Below are 16291 nucleotides of genomic sequence, written 5' to 3'. Positions count from 1 at the left end.
TTGTTCCACAGATGAGTAACTTCAACTTTATGGGTAGATTTGAGAAGTTGTGGCTATTCACCTTGGAGAAGAAACATTTGAGAGGAAATTTGATAGAGGTTTTCAAAACAGTGAAGGCTCTGGACAGGGAAGTAATATGAAACTGTTCTGTTGGTGCACAGTTGAGAACCAGAGGACGTTGTTTTAAGATGGTTGGCAGAAGAAGCAACTGCAACATGAGGGAAAACTCAGCGTACAGTTAGGATCTGGAATGCAATACCTCAGTGTTATAGAGGCAGATTCATTACTTTCAGAAGGAGTTGGATAGTTATCTAAAGGAAAAACTATTTGCATGGCTACGTAGGTGAAAAGGCGGAGGAATGGGACTAGGTGATTACATGTGCAGAAAGCTGGCATGGACATGGCAGGCTAACTGGTCACCTCAGTGCCATAACCATTCTGATTCTATGTATCTGATATGGCTGAAATCTACTGCGGCTGTATCACCAGTGGAGAACCAAGATGGCACCAGAACATGGCAGAGACTTGCAAGCTGTGCCCAGCATACTCTTTAATTCTATCTTTTACTTCCCTTCTATGCTTCTAAAACTTTATTCTAATTCTTTTAAACTCTTAGCCTACACCCTAGCTATGACTGTAACCCTACATTCTGCATTCTCCTTTCCTTCTCTATGAATGGTATGCTTTGTATAGCGCACAAGAAACAATACTTCTCACTGTATACTAATACATGTGACAGTAATAAATCAAAGTAGTATGTTGGATGGTGATATGTGATGGGCTTTAATTCTCCGTTTCAAGTATATCAGAATCAGACAGCGCTGAGGGACGCAGGCTGAACCAGTGGGATTAGAGTTTGGCTATCTGATTATCTTTGCACTAAAGAAAATGACTTTAACAAAGAGATTCTTGGCCAATAATGTTACTGATCAAAGGAAAATAACAGCAATGCTTCTCATTCTTCCTTTGGTTTTAATAGAGTTGTACAGGAGGCCCAGGCTCTTTTTCAGAGTTAAGTGCTAGAGCATGTAGCAGTGAGCAGCTGACTGTGACTGTATATACCCCAGTGTTTTTACAAGTCTGCTTTGTGTATTGGCACAAATCAACTCATTCAACATTTACCCAGATTTGATTTCAGCCCCTTCCAACATACATAATTCCACATATGGGATAGATTAAATCATGTTAAGGCTATCTGTCACATTAATGCTGTGTGATATTTCAATTCATCACCTTGTTCTGCTATTGCCATCAGAGAGCTAGAACAGATGCCAACCAGTACCGGACCATTGACAGGATACCGAAAAGGTTTGCAATCCATTCTGTATAATCTGCTTTTCCATTCTGCAACCTGTATAGAATTGGCAGCACAGAAACAGACCATTGAACCCAAATGGTGTTTAGTGCTGTACTCCACACAAACCACCTACTTTTTTATTGTCCTGTATCCCCTTTTCCTGTGTTCCTCAACTACGTATACATCAAGTCTCCTCTTTTTGTGCTGCCAGGTAGAGTGTTCTACATTTTCACCACTCTGTAAAGCCACGTCTTCTAAATTTCCAAGTTCCTCTTTAGATCAGTTAGAGACTATCTTAATACTGTCTTGTTTGAATTCATCCACAAATGGCAACAGTTTCTCATGTCTATCCTTTTGAACTTTTCCTTCATTTTGAAGAGTTTTACCAATTATCCTCAGGAGCTTCTCTCATTGAGAGAAATCAACCCCAAATGGTTCAATCTACCCGATAGTTGCCTTTTTTCAGTTCTAGCAACATTGTTGTAAATTTTTTCTGCACTTTCTTCAGTGTTTCAACATTCCTTTTGCAGTATGGAGAGCAGAACAGCACTGTTCTCCAAATCTAGTCTAAATATCTTTGTCTCCTGTTTTTGTAATCTATCCCTCTAAAAATTAATCTCAATTTTTCCATATAGATTTGCGGCATTATCAATTAAGTTTTCTGCTTTTTTAAAAAAAAAGCATCCTTAGTCCCAAATCTCTTGCTGTTCTATCCCATTTAGTTCCTTACCTTCCAAGAAATAAAGAAAAATAAAATATTTATGTATAGGTGTATACAGTATATAGCAGCATTCACACATTTTAAAGAAGAACGTGGACCATGCAATCGCTTTAACCCTCCCAGTTGAGGGTTAGTGAGGTACTTGATCTGTAACTCACAGATGATTCTTTTTCTTTTTCTCTGGGAAGCAGCTGTATTATTATTCACCACTATCCCCTGACCCTAGTGAATTCAGCAATTGTGTAGGTGTGCAGTTCCATACGGGTTTGGTTCGGTTCGGTGTGTTGCCTGCCATTTTACATTGGGATTCTTAAATGAGTGAGTCAGAAAAAACAAATTCTGTTTATTCCAATTCCCCGGTTACCCCATTCACAATATGAAACTGGTGGAAAAAAACTTGGACCGAGTTTTCCTCTCCAGCTGTTGAAAAGATGGGTTGGGACTGTTTATTGGTCCTGTTCCCTTACCTTCACATGGCCCAACTTCAAGGTCAATTAATGACCAGGGAGTGGGCTTACTGACGGACAGCAGACAAACAAGTGGAGCTGGAGGGCGAATCAGAGGCCTTGCAGCTTGAAAAGAACAACAGCCTGTGGTGGCAAGTAACTGTGTGTTTGGGACATAGAGAGAGGACATTTCCAAATGAGGGTACTCCCATGCCAACTTTTTTAAAATGCAAAATAAACAAATGGCTTTTGCAGAGGTGTGCTGCAGCTACTGCAGCGTCCAGACAGGGAGGGAGGACCTCCATGACGTATCTACCTGGAGTGTTTAAATCTGCCTTCTGCTTCTAGGTAGCTAAACTGTCTCTGCTGTCTATCTTGAGGCTGATTTGAAAATACCAGTTGCCCTTAATAGGCTATTAACAATCTTTGCCACTCTGCCAACCCCATCAAATATTCCACTTTTGCAAAATTGTGCCAGTGGCCATTTGGAACTGGGAATGAACATGCAGACTAGTTTAAGTTTATTTATTAGTGTCACAAGTAGGCTTACATTAACACTGCAATGAAGTTACTATGAAAATCCCCTAGTCACCATACTCTGGCACCTGTTTGGGTACACTGAGGGAGAATTTAACATGACCAGGTGCACCTAACCAGCACATCTTTTGGACTACGGGAGGAAACCGGAGCACTCAGAGGAAACCCACACAGAGACGAGCAGAACATGCAAACCCCACAAAGACATTGACCCTAGCTGGGAACCAAGCCCAGGACTCTGGCAGTGTGAAACAGCAGTGCTAACCACTCTGTCACCATGCTGCAGTGACTGGTGGCACTAGTTTTGCCACTTGCCTCTGATTCCGGTCTTGGTGGGGCTAACAATAAAATTTCTTGAGTTTATATGTGGAAAGGAAAAGCTGTGACTGATTTACAAAAATAAAATTCCTGTCCTTGACACATCACAGCTTGTATGATGATTGAAGTGTTGTGCTTTCTGTGGGGCAGTGTGATTTTTAAGTATTGAAAAAGCCACTTGTGCTGATTGTACTGACTTTGTCGCTTGGTAAGAAAGATTTGTATTTACATAGTGCCTTTCATGACCCGGGATATCCCAAGTGTTTTACCAAGTAATCCCAAGTAATATCTTTGCAGTGTAGTCACTGCTGTAATATGGAAAATGTGACTGCTAATTTGTCCAACAAGCTTTCATAACAGCATTATGATGATGGTGATCAAACTATTTGTTTTCGGTTGAGTGATTTAAATATCGACTAGAACAGTGGGGAGAACACCCCTTTTCCTCTTTGGGATAGAGCTTTGGAATCTATTTTGCATACACCCAAGAGAACAGTTGTGGCATTGATTTAAAGTCTCATCAGGACTGTATCACCGACTGTGCAGTATTCCCCGGGTACTATACTGGAGCATCAGCCGTGATCATTTGCTCAAATTTCTGGAGCTGAACTCTCGACATGCTGGCTAGTGTGAGAATTCTACCCCTGAGCCACAGCCGATGGCGCAGTTTTCTTTTCTCTTTGACTCCCATGTCAAGAAGATAATATCATTAGAGGTGGGACTGGCCCAGAATTCACAAATACAGCAGGCTGCAGAAAGAAAGTAAAGATGAAAGAACACAAAAGGGTGCAATCTTTCAGCCAAGACCAAAGTCCTGATCCACCAAGAATGATTAAAAAGCTGTTGAACACAGGCAACTCAATTGTTTGGTTTGATTTGATTTATTGTTATTTGTACTGGGACATGATGAAAAGTATTGCTTCTTGCACGCTATACAGACAAAAGATACTGTTCATAAAGTACATGAGGAGAAAGACAGGGTACTGGTGCAAAATATAGTGTTGCAGTTACATGTAGGGTGAAGAGAAAGATCAGCTCAATACGTGGTAGGACTAGTCAAAAGCCTGATGACAGCAGGGAAGAAGCTGATTCTTATTACAATTCTGCTCTCTCGAGTGCAGTAACTGTAGTACACTTGTCATTGTGGGAGGGAGTGAATGGATTTTACCTCAATCATGAACCATTATCAGAAATCTTAATGAACCAGATTTCTTAATGACAGCCAGAACCTTTGGTTTTGTATCATCGGAATACTCTAGTTCTTTTGAAAATTCCAATTATCATAAGCGCAATTCATATTAATGTGCACTCCACGCAAGTATGTATACTTTGGGTGAAAACACTTGTTGAGCGCAAAGCTGTGAATGCTGTCATGTTATAATTTCCTGAAACCCTGAGGAGAAGAACAAATACTGGGAGCAGCAGAAGTCAAGTGAATAGTGACTCCAACCAGCAGTGATATTTCTGGTAGCTAGAGGGAGGGATTTGATATTATGACCGTTACAGTAAATTAATGTTGAGCGACATAACAAACTGCACAGAACAGCTGTTCTATGGGATTAGGTTTCCTCTGGCTTCATGTGGAGAATTGCAAAGCTAATCTTGCTGCTGAAACATGGGCAGAGCTGCATAAGAAGGCAGCAAGCCATAGCCATCTATAATGGAAATCGGGGTTAGGAGTTGGAAGGAAAAGTGATTGAAGTCTGACATGCCATGAAGTGTTTTTTTTTGTACCAAAGTTGAAGAAGAACCACGAAAGTAACCGTTCTTATATGGCCGAATAATTATAAATTACGTACTTTGAAACTCAGCATACATCTGATTCTTATTACAATTCCCCTCTCTTGAGTACAGTAACTGTAGTATACTTGTCAGTGGTCCTGGTTTTAAGTTGTTTTATCCTTCATATTCATGCCACTGAAGTAGCAGCGAATGCTGCACCAGATGGCTTAAAAAAGATGTTGGAGGAAAGGGGAGCTCCCGCTATGAACACAAATGCAATACAATGTACTGGAAATGCAATTCTGGCCTTCACTTATACTGTGCCAGGTTCCCTTTTATGCTGGGTTAAAAATATGCATGTTTAGATCCAGTTTGTCCTTGACAAACAACAAAAGTTAAAGATTGCAAGTTGAAAATATTTTAATGTTTTTTGCCAGCCTTTTGATTTCAGTGCAGTCATTGAATGATTTTCCATGAGTAGATCTATAAGAGTATGCCTGATTTCTTTTTTTTCTCTTTCACCCAGTTTTTCATTCTTTGATGCTTTTTTAAAAATTCTTTGAAGTTGTAACTCAATTGGACGCCTGCTTGCCTCTGAATCACAAAGTTCCGAGTTCAAGTCCAACCCCAGGTCTTGAGCACAAAAATCAGGATGCTAAAAAACCGACTCCGGTGCAGTATCAGGGAAACATTGCACTATCAGAGGTGCCGTCTTTCAGCTGAAATGCTAATCTGATGCTCCATTTCCTTCCTTGGTGGATCTAAAAATTGCCATGGCACTGTTTCATGGAAGAACAGGGCTGCTTTTCTGGTTATATCAAAAACTTCATTGGCTATACTTTGAAAATTGTTATATAAGTGAAAGCCTTTTTTTGTTTGAAGCCAGTTTAACACACAATTGCATATGTTCAGATAGTTCCATTGATATCTTCTTTTGAATCTGCACAACATTTTTGTTTTTAAAAAAAAGTAACATAACACGTAACCACTTTTTGAACTAAGGGTTCATCAGCTGGCTCGCTCCACTATAAATAAATGGATGTTATAGAGAGCATTTTTCATAGTTTAATGCCAGAAGTTGCAAACCATGAATCCCCTAACCCCGTGAGAAAAGAAAGTGATGAGCACATGGCTAACTTTTGATAATGGTTTGGCTGTGAGCACCTCTAATTTCAGTTGGTAAGGTCTTCCTTGTATAGACTTTTTTTAAAATTAGAGCTATAGAAATTCACTGAAAAGAAGGAAGCCATTTCTCACATCTTGTCAATTCAAAATTAATCCCACTGTCCTACTCCCCTTCCCATTGTCCTATATCTTACTCTGATTTCCCTGAAAGGTTACAATGGTTGCTACTGCAGCTACTTCCTTTGACAAAGTGTTCTATCGCTCTATGAAACCTAATCACGAGGGATTGTCAATTTAAATTCTTGTTATTTATTTCCCAATTAGAGGTAGTGGCCTTTCCCAATTTACTTTCTCAATTTTTTTATAGTTTTAAAAAAGTCATTATATCTCTTCTTGACCTGAAAATATTTTTGCACCTTAGGTGTCACTCTGGTGAATCCCTGTGGTTTTAATGTGCTTTTTGTAATGGGATGTCTAAGTCGCTGCACGTTATTCTCACAATAACGTAATTATGTTTTCATAATTTGTTCAATCTAGTACCCCCTGCCACTATTTATAACTTAAGATTTGATAATTTTTAAAATGGAGTTAGCTATGTGCACTTACACATTCTGCTATTTGTCTTTCACAATCCAAGGTTTCTGCTTGCCCACGAGGTTAGGTGGATTTATCGTGCTAAATTGCCCCTTAGTATCTAAAATGTACGAGTTCGATGGATTAGCCATGGTTAATGCACGTGAAAAATGTTTGGGGGTGGGGAGAATGTGTAAGGTACTCAGAATTGGAGCAGACTCAGTGGGCTGAATGGCCTCCTTCTGTACTATAGGGATTCTATAATTCTAACCTTCAATATTTCTCTATTGAATCTGTGCTTTCATTCCTTGGTTTACCTCCTAAAGCGCATTACTTCACAATTATCTCAAGTTGCACATGCATCTTCCTGACATTCTACAAACCAGTCTGTGATGCTGAATTCCTCACCACATCCTCTACTTTTGTCAGTTTTTATAGTTTTGCAGCTATGATTATAAAATTTGGTCCATTGATCAGAGTGGTGATGTTGTCCAGAAAATCAATAACTCCATGAATTAGTGCATCAAAAGTATTTCATGAACAAAGGTCATAGAACATGTATTCACATGTGAGTTGCACTGGATGTGACAACTTTTAGCCTACAGCTAGCTTTAAAATAATGGTATTTCAGAATTGTCATTATTTTCCCAGTTCAGAGGTGGAATTTCTTGTTTCTTATAGAAAATTCGAAGGACACAAGTGCAAGTTAATAAATGCTGTGGTCCTGTGGCATATAGGCAATTACTGAGTGCAGCACCATCCAAATTCCACAAGATGTAATTGTACACCATGATAAAACTGTCTCCTCTGTTCCAATTTTAGACTTCATTTCTGCAATGGAGACCAGTTGGCATGAATGAATTTTAGAATGTTACAGTAATACTTGAAGGGGAAGTTTTGGGTGGGGGGGGTGGGTGAGTTATGGTCAAGAAAATTGTTTGTGACCTGAACTATTCTACCACCAACCCAAAGTATTGCATACGAGGTTGAATAGGTCTCTGGTTCTATCTTAAGAAGCTGCTGAGTTCAGTCAACTCGCTGTGTTTGGCTTTAGAAGTTACAGCATAAGAAAACCATTTAGCCCTTCTAATGGATATGTCCATTCTCACCTCATTTGTCATTTTTTGCCTATCCTTTTTTATTCATCTGTTTCAAATTTGAGTAATGATAAACAAGGCTTCTTTACCCATGAGTGAAGCAGGTGTTGGATCCTTTGAATACGCAAATGAAGGCTCTTGGCTTGCTTTAGCTTCCCACCATATTGTGGAACTGCTTCATCAGCACTCAAAAAGCAGCACTGAAAATTGGTTGCAAAAACTAAAAGGAAGTTACTTACCTGCTGACTGGCCTAAGACTTCTCCTCACTAAATTGAGCCACAATCAAAGTAAGACAAGTTGGGCATGGGATCCAAGGGGAATGTTGCTTTGTGGATCCAGAACTGGCTTGCCCACAGGCAAAGTGGTTATAGATGGGTCTTTTTCTGCATGGAGGTCAAACACCAGTAGAGTGCCCCAGGGATCTGTTCTGGGACCCTTGCCCTTTGTGATTTTTATAAATGACCTGGATGAGGGAGTGGAGGGATAGGTTGGTAAGTTTCCCTATGACACAAAGATTGGAGGTATTGTGGGTAATGTGGAGGGACGTCAGAAGTTGCAACGAGACATAGATAGGATGCGAGACTGGGCGGAGAAGAGGCAGATGGACTTCAACCCAGATAAGTGTGTGGTGATTCATTTTGGCAGGTCAAATAGGATGATGGAATATAATATTAAGGCTAAGACTCTTGGCAGTGTGGAAGATGAGAAGGATCTTGGGGTCTGGGTTCATAGGACACTCAAAGCAGCTTCGCAGGTAGAGGATGTGGTTAAGAAGGCGAATGGTGTACTGGCCTTCATCAATTGAGGAATTGAGTTTAGGAGTTGGGAGATAATGCTGCAGCTGTGTAAGACCCTGGTCAGACCCGACTTGGAGTACTTTGCTCAGTTCTGGTCGCCTCATTACAGGAAGGATGTGGAAGCCATAGAAAAGGGTGCAGAGGAGATTTACAAGGATGTTGCCTGGATTAGGTGGCTTTCCTTATGAGGATAGGTTGAGAGATCTCAGTCTTTTCTCCTTAGAGAGACGAAAGATGAGAGGTGACCTGATGAAGGTGTATTAAGATGTTGAGAGGCATTGATTGAGTGGATTCTGGGTCTTTTTCCCAGGGCTGAAATGACTGCCACAGGAGGACACAGGTTTAAGGTGCTGGGGAGTAGGTACAGAGGAGACGTCGGAATTAAGTTTTTCACTCAGAGGATGGTGGGTGCATGGAATCGGCTGCCGGCAGTGGTGGTGGAGGCGGATTCGAAAGGGTCTTTTAAGAGACTTTTGGATAAGTGCATGGGACTTAGTAAGATAGAGGGTGATAGATAAGCCTAGTACGTAGGCACACGTTTGGCGCAACTTGTGGGCCAAAGGGCCTGTTTGTGCTGTAGTTTTTCTATGTTCTATATTCTATGTTGGCCTATGACTTCCTGACTTGCATTATTCCCATTCATTGAATAAGATTGTGACCTGTGCTACCCTGAAGACCACTTCCTATTCTCAAAGACTTTTTGAAAGTTGTGTTTAGTGCTTCCGGTATCTCTCCTAACCACCTCAAGTAATTTGGCATGCCTATCATCTGATCCTAATTAGTACTTCAGGCTGAGATGGACAATAAAAAGGTCAGAGGGTTCCCAATGTGCACGTATATGGATTCCAGACGAGACTGAATCAGACTTGGCCTGTAATACTGTCGCAACACTGAGTATTTCATTAACGTTTGCTGTCTGTGCTCATAAATGAAAAATAATTTGGGCAGAATGAGCAAAAAATGATCAGTGCCTAAGAAACAACAACACGTTAGAGGTTGGCATTTGGGAAGGAAAACATTTGTGTGATGGAATGTAAACTAGATTCTCCACAATATTTATGTGCGGCTTGAAACTAACAGCGGTCACCAAAAGAAATAGCTGTTAGAGAAGTGATTTTAAATGCCTTGACTATTAATGAATTAAAGTCCTTTTTATCTAGTGTGACTGTAGTTAAGTTGTTGCATCATGTTGTCATTGCGCAGCAGATAAGAGCAATTGTGAGCTTTTTTTAGTTTTGTTGCGGCTGAATACAATTAAGTGACAATTGCCTGTCTTTAGTGAGAAAACTAAATTGTTGTGAATTCTTTTGGAAGGAATGTTTTCCATTGGAGAGGATTTGAAATATTTTAGGCACTGATTCTGATGACTGAACATTTCTTGGGGACTGTTGCACAAGCTGGTAAATACTCTTATGAATGATGAATATGTAGAATGGTGAATCTTGAAACAGGTTTGTATGGCCTTGAGGGTGACGGGGGAAGGGGAGACAGATCACCAATTGAAGTAATCAAACTGGTGTGAAGGATAAATAGGATTTGGTGCAAGCTAGATGGCTGGCATAGTTTTGGGTGAACCCAAGTTTATGGAGAGGGGAAAATGTGAACTGGCCAGGAGATCATTGAAATACATGTGTCTGGTGATAACAAAAATACGAATGAGGATTACAGCAGCAGATGGGCTGTGGCAAGCGATATTACATTAGAGACCTGCTCCTTCTACCTTTTGAAGTGGATATGGGGTCAGGAACTCAGTTCAGAGACAAGTTGGATGTCATTAGTCATTTTGCAATAGGTCCTGGGGGTGGGAATGGAATGGACTTTCTGTGGCAGGTCAGGCAGGGGGAGGGGTTAGTCTTCCTAATATTCTGTTTTTACTTCTGGCATCTTTTGGATAGCGTTGCAGTCCATTGATAGAGGCTCAGTTCATCAAATTAAGCCTACATGAGGTCGCATGTCAGATGCTCCTTTTTTTAAAAGGATGTCACAGCCCTTATAAAAATAGAACTAGTTTCCTGACAAATCCTGTACCAAGCAGACCTTCTGTCAATTTACAGCTTTCTTGTCTAAAATACCCTGATCACCAGTTCCATTCTAACAATGCCAGTGTGCAATTTACTGAAACTTAAATCCCTGAAATATCTCTAATGAAATAGAAATGTCGAGAACATTATTAATTGGTCAGTTTTGCTTCTGGTTTCTATTGGTGTTGGTTGTGACATTTTGGGTAGAATCCTCTATCCTCAGTGGTTTTATTCTAGTACTGACAATAAATAATGAATGGTATGTTTTCATGGAGTGGAGTTTGAAAATGACCTTACACTTGGAAAGTTGAGCTGGTTCAACAGCTGGCAGCAGTGAGAGAAGCAGGTGCCTCTTTCTTTTAGTGCTTGATTAAGTCTTTTCAGAAACCAACATATGTTGCATCCTGTGCCAGGTTTTTTGTCAATGGCTGCTCTGTAGGCCAGGAAGTAGCAAGATGACTTACAAAAAACACAAGAATCCTAACACTTCATACAGAGGTTACTTTGTCTGAAGTGAAGAGCAAAGATGATGTAAAATGGACATGTTACTGAATGAGTGCTGAATTCATGTTAGCATTGCTATTGGCCCAGGAGTAATGGTGTCTTACAGGACCACTGCCCAGTTGGCTATTCAATGTCTTGGAGCTTGTAGGGGAGGGGTGAAAAAGCTAATGAATGTTGACTAGGTTTACAGAGTTCTTCGCTGACATAAACAAAATGCAGATTGGACATCGCCACGGTGTAGGAAGGAAGAAAGAACTCTAACTTTGTGAGATGGGCGCATCAATATAGTGGTACTGTGCATGTTGCTATATATCTGTTTGAGTGGGCCTGTGTTGTAGATCTGAATCTGGTGATTAGAGAATAGGGCAGTTGTAGTTCCACAACTATTCTCATTTGCTACATGTACTTGCAAAATTTTTTAAAAAACGAATGTTGGTCATGCTATGCAACTGGCTTGGGACAGAAATGTAAATGTGCCAAATGTAGGTCAGCTTAGTGTTTGTAACGGGAATGTGTGGAGCTTTTGTCAAATTGTGGAACAGATTATCATTGTCAAAAGCTTTAACTGCTAACTGATTCCTTCTAAGCCCTAGTTTTCTGGAGCCTAATATTGCCACTGCATTTGAGTTTTTGCTTCTGTCCAGAGGTGAAAGCTGTGTTTGGATTTTCCACAGTTGGTTCACCCCAAATGTTACGAAAATTGGTGTTTTTTTAAATAGAAGATACTGTGTTCCAAAGAAGTTAAAAACTGCACTAACCACTGAGATTTCAGAATTATTTGAGAAGCAGAGTAAATATTAATTTTTTTCAGTCAGAATAAGTTCACTGGATTATTAAAATCCATCATTATATATTAAAAATTGAATTTAATACATATTTGTTGCAAGTGCCAAGGTGAAATCACTATTATTTCAGCTCGTTGTTGCGCTTTTCTCCTTGGGATATCTTGGACTTATTAATAGATTTTTCAGCCCATGTGGTCTGCCTACGTGAGAGCTACTGCAAAAATGAGCGCTCTTTTTCTAAGTAGTGCAGTGGTTGCCTGAATTTATCTATATACCTGTTGCTGCTTTTTGGAGGTGCATGCACACAAATCGCGTAAATCACATTTAACTTTGGTTTGCGAAGCCAATGTTTGTGTGTTAGCTCCAATTATCTGCCACCATTGTTTAATGTTCATGCCCAGAAGCAATGAAATGAAGACTGTTAACCCGTGATATCATAAATAGAGTTGCATCCTTTGATTAGATTAAAGCTACTGTTTCCAGTTACTTGAAAATAAATATTGGATTTATGTTAGGTGCCCTATTTTTTTTCTTCAGTAGCTGAAACAAGTCTCCGCAAGCACTTGTCATCTTCATGTTAGACTCGTGACAAGCACTGTTGAGATCCCCCTTCAGGAGACAACAAATTAGTGTTTTTAACTATATTTTACTTTGTATGATTTATTACTTTGTTTATTGCACTTTAGGATTATTGTTTACTCACAGTTGTTTATATTGTTTAAAAAGGTTGAAGCTGAAGTCTTTGGGGTTGCACTTATATCATCAGCCAACCTGGGGAGCAGTGCTACAACTTAAAAACTGTGGTAAGCAGTTTAATCAGATGCATGTTGTTTTTCACTGCAGAGCAAGATTTGCATACCCAGAGATAGAAATTGAAGATTTGGTAACAGCAGGGATGAAAGTCAAGTGCACCTTTTTCACCTGAAAGGTAAATATTTGGCTTGACTCACTGAAGTAGACTGTCCAAGTGGGTTCAGGAAGGAATTGGTTGTGTTTCAGGATACTAGCTGTAAGAAGTGAAATATGCAGTGAGAAGTTCTGGTGCTTCTGGGTGCTCCAGTTTTCTCCCAAAGACGTACAGGTTAGGTGGAGTGGCCATGCTAATTTGCCCCTTGGGGTCAACAGGACTAGCTAGGGTAAATGCATGGGATTATGGGTATAGGGTCTTGGTGGGATTGTGGTCAGTGCAGACTTGATAGACTGAATGGCCTCTTCTGCACTGTAGGGTTCTATGAAGTTGTCTGTATGGACTGTCCTATTCCAGAAAGCTGGACGGTGAAGATTGAACTAGATTTTAATCTGTACAAAGCTTTTATTTACAGAAAGTCGTATTACAAACATGAATTTCTAAACCCAACAACCACAGTTTGTTTGCACATATATATAAGCAGCATGTATGTGTAGAGCTCGTGAATATCTAATTAATGCTCACCAGCTGAATACCAGTAAATGTTAAATATGCAATTAACAGCACTAGTATATGAAAAATGCGTGGAAAAGGTCTAATTTTTGCAAACCAGAAAAGCCATATTTAATTGTTCTGACTGCAATGTTTTCTTGTGCTGATCCTTAGATATGGTTTATGATAGCAACCGTTTCTCTCCGTTGATGTCCAAGTGGGAAAAAGATATTCACTATCATTGTTTTTAATAGAAAGAAAAGGGGAAGAGTTATAGAACAAAGAGATCTAGCGTGCAGATTCGTAACTCCTTGAAAGTGGAGTCACAGGTGGACCGAGTGGCGAAGAAGGCATTTGGCATGCTTGGTTTCATTGGTCAGAGCATTGAATACAGGAGTTGGGACATCTTGTTGAAGTTGTACAAGACATTGGTAAGGCCACACCTGGAATACAGTGTACCGTTCTGGTCACACTATTATAGAAAGAATATTATTAAACTAGAAAGAGTGCAAAAAAGATTTACTGGGATGCTACTCGGATTTGATGGTTTGAGTTACAAGGAGAGGCTGAATAGACTGGGACTTTTTTCCCTGGAACGTAGGAGTGATCTTAATAGAGGTCTATAAAATAGATAAGCTAGTTAGCAAACATCTTTCCCCAAAGGTAGGGGAGTCTAAAACTAGAAGGCATAGGTTTAAGGTGAGAGAGGAGCGATGCAAAAAGGTCCAGAGGGACAATTTTTTCAGAGGGGTCTGAAACAAGCTGCCAGAGGTAGTAGTAGAGGCGGGTACAATTTTGTCTTTTAGAAAGCATTTAGGCAGTTACGTGGTTAGGATGGGTATAGAGTGACATGAGCCAAACGCGGGCAATTGGGACTAGCTTAGTGACTTTTTTAAAAATAAAAAGGCAGCATGGACAAATTAGGCCGAAGGGCCTGTTTTTATGCTGTAAACCTCTATGACTCTATGAATTTATATTGCCCAAATTAGGACATACATAAACTATTTCCTTTACATGGATTGCACTCATTTCTTGCTATCCAACACCTGTTCACGGTTCTAAACTAGCCAGGTTTGTACTACTCAAGGTGTGGCATTAAAATCTGTGTACTGGAATAATTTCAGAATTACAGTGATGCCGCATGTTAATTTTGCTTTCCGCGTTCCACAGATCCATACAATTAACTTCAATTGCCTGGCAAATTGCGATGTTGATGGCATTCCTAGCTGGGAAGCAAGTTTAACTCTGTCACTGTACTGAATTGACAGCCTCAACTGGATTCTTGGGACAGTTGGAGCCAAACTTGACCTCGTGAGGTTTACCTGGCATACACCTTCAAACACAGATGAAAAGTGCCATAGAAACAGACTAGATGTGTCCGCTCTAGGCACAGAAATTGAGTGCCTTGGTGAGACCAGGAAGTGGAAAATGGGAGGGCAAAATAACCCAAAATGTGACATGTGGTGTTTTAAGTATAAAAACAAATGAGTCAACTTTTCTGGCAGTTACCAGGAAGTGCATCTGCATTAATAAATTACCCAATGGTTAAAGTAGTGATTACTCATCTATGATAACATCATCAAGCCTTTTATAGCAAAGCTCTTGGATTGGAGATGGCCCAGTGACAAGCTGGGCCAATTCTCATCCACCTCCTACAACAGTATTGCAATTCATTTCTCAATTCATTGCAGCTAGCTTGGCTCAGCTGGTGACACTGATCTTTGAGGCAGAAGGTGGAAGATTCGTGTCACTTTCCCAACACGTGAAGTCTACTTTATGCTCCAGTGCAAAATGAATTGAATGCTGTATTGTCCGAGGTATGATCTTTTTGATGCGGCATTAGTTTGAAGCTCTGTCTGCTCATCCTGGTAAGCAAGATCAGTGTTGAAAGGACTACAGCAGGATCCTAGTGCCCCTTTCTCAAAAGAAATGGATCAACAGCTCATTCACTATTGTTGTTTGTTTGTGAACTCTTGCAAGAAAGCTCTGAAAGATGTGGTGAGGTGCTTTGTAATTTTTCTAAAACAAAAACCTCATTGTCATTTTTCATCGTTTTTTTTTATTTCCAAATTTTCTTTCAAATTTTGAAACTGCTAGAAGGTTATTTGAACTTACTATTATTGGTTGAGGCCTCTAGTATACTTGTCCTGTAATATAACCACTTCATTACTGTATCTTATGTAAATGTAAGGTGTCCGGATTCTCAAGATTCATCAGTAATGGCTGATACTGCTATATGAGGGCGAGTGGGTATTAGTTAATTGCAGTTAACTACGTCTCAAAATTTGTCCAGAAATGTAACTGGGCTATTCATTCATAAACATTACCCCATGTTTTTGAATCTGTTCTCTCCAGCAAGGCTGTAATAGTTGCACAAAATTGGCATCTTTCTATGTAGTGACTTAGGAATCAAATGATTCCGGTGAGACTGTAGGCACCTGCAAACTAGACCAGGTGCAATGCTATGTACCCCCTCTTGAGAGGCAAATCCGGTTACTTTTTTTTTAAAGCAATTTAGCAATTGTTTACCCAATGTCAGCCTAATTTTCACAATTTGCCAGGTGGGATTTAATCCCAAAGTTTCAGGGTTGATGAATCAGTGCCATAAACATTACACGACTGTGCCGGTTTACTGCTCTCCATTTTTATGTATTATTTTCATGGAATGTGCATTAGTTGCCTAGCCCTAATTACCCATGAAGGTGATGGTGAGCTGCCACCTTGAATTGTTGTTTCACAGTGCTGTTAGGGTGAGAATTCAATTTCTTGGCCCAGTAACAGTGAAGCAATGGCAATATAGTTCCGAGTCAGAATAGTGTGTGGTGGGAGAGGAGCTTGCACAAGGTTATACTCCTGTGCATCTGCTGCCCTTGTCCTTTGAGAGTTCGTAGGTTTAGAAGGTGCTGTCAAATGAGATTTAGTGAGTTGTTGCAGTGCATCTTGTATAT

At 40.0% G+C, this 16291-nt stretch overlaps 1 protein-coding gene across 14 annotated transcripts in view; it reads left to right on the top strand.

The window, feature by feature from the left end:
* Positions 1 to 16291, top strand: part of sipa1l1 (signal-induced proliferation-associated 1 like 1) — a 349286-nt gene that overhangs the window by 185779 nt on the left and 147216 nt on the right. Inside the window, exons 4-5 of one of the 14 annotated variants that reach the window (XM_080203044.1) lie at positions 12788 to 12872; positions 15035 to 15160. The exons of the other annotated variants lie outside the window; for them this stretch is intronic. The gene's annotated coding sequence lies outside the window, so the exon portion shown is untranslated. The remainder of the gene's footprint in view (positions 1 to 12787; positions 12873 to 15034; positions 15161 to 16291) is intronic. 14 annotated transcript variants of the gene reach the window in all.

The sequence above is a fragment of the Carcharhinus amblyrhynchos genome, chromosome 14 (genome assembly GCF_965287045.1).
Source record: "Carcharhinus amblyrhynchos chromosome 14, sCarAmb.v2.hapA, whole genome shotgun sequence".
NCBI classification, from domain to species: Eukaryota; Metazoa; Chordata; class Chondrichthyes; order Carcharhiniformes; family Carcharhinidae; genus Carcharhinus; species Carcharhinus amblyrhynchos.
The sequence above is the reverse complement of the archived record's forward strand: the minus strand, read 5'-3'. Positions and strand labels throughout refer to the sequence as shown.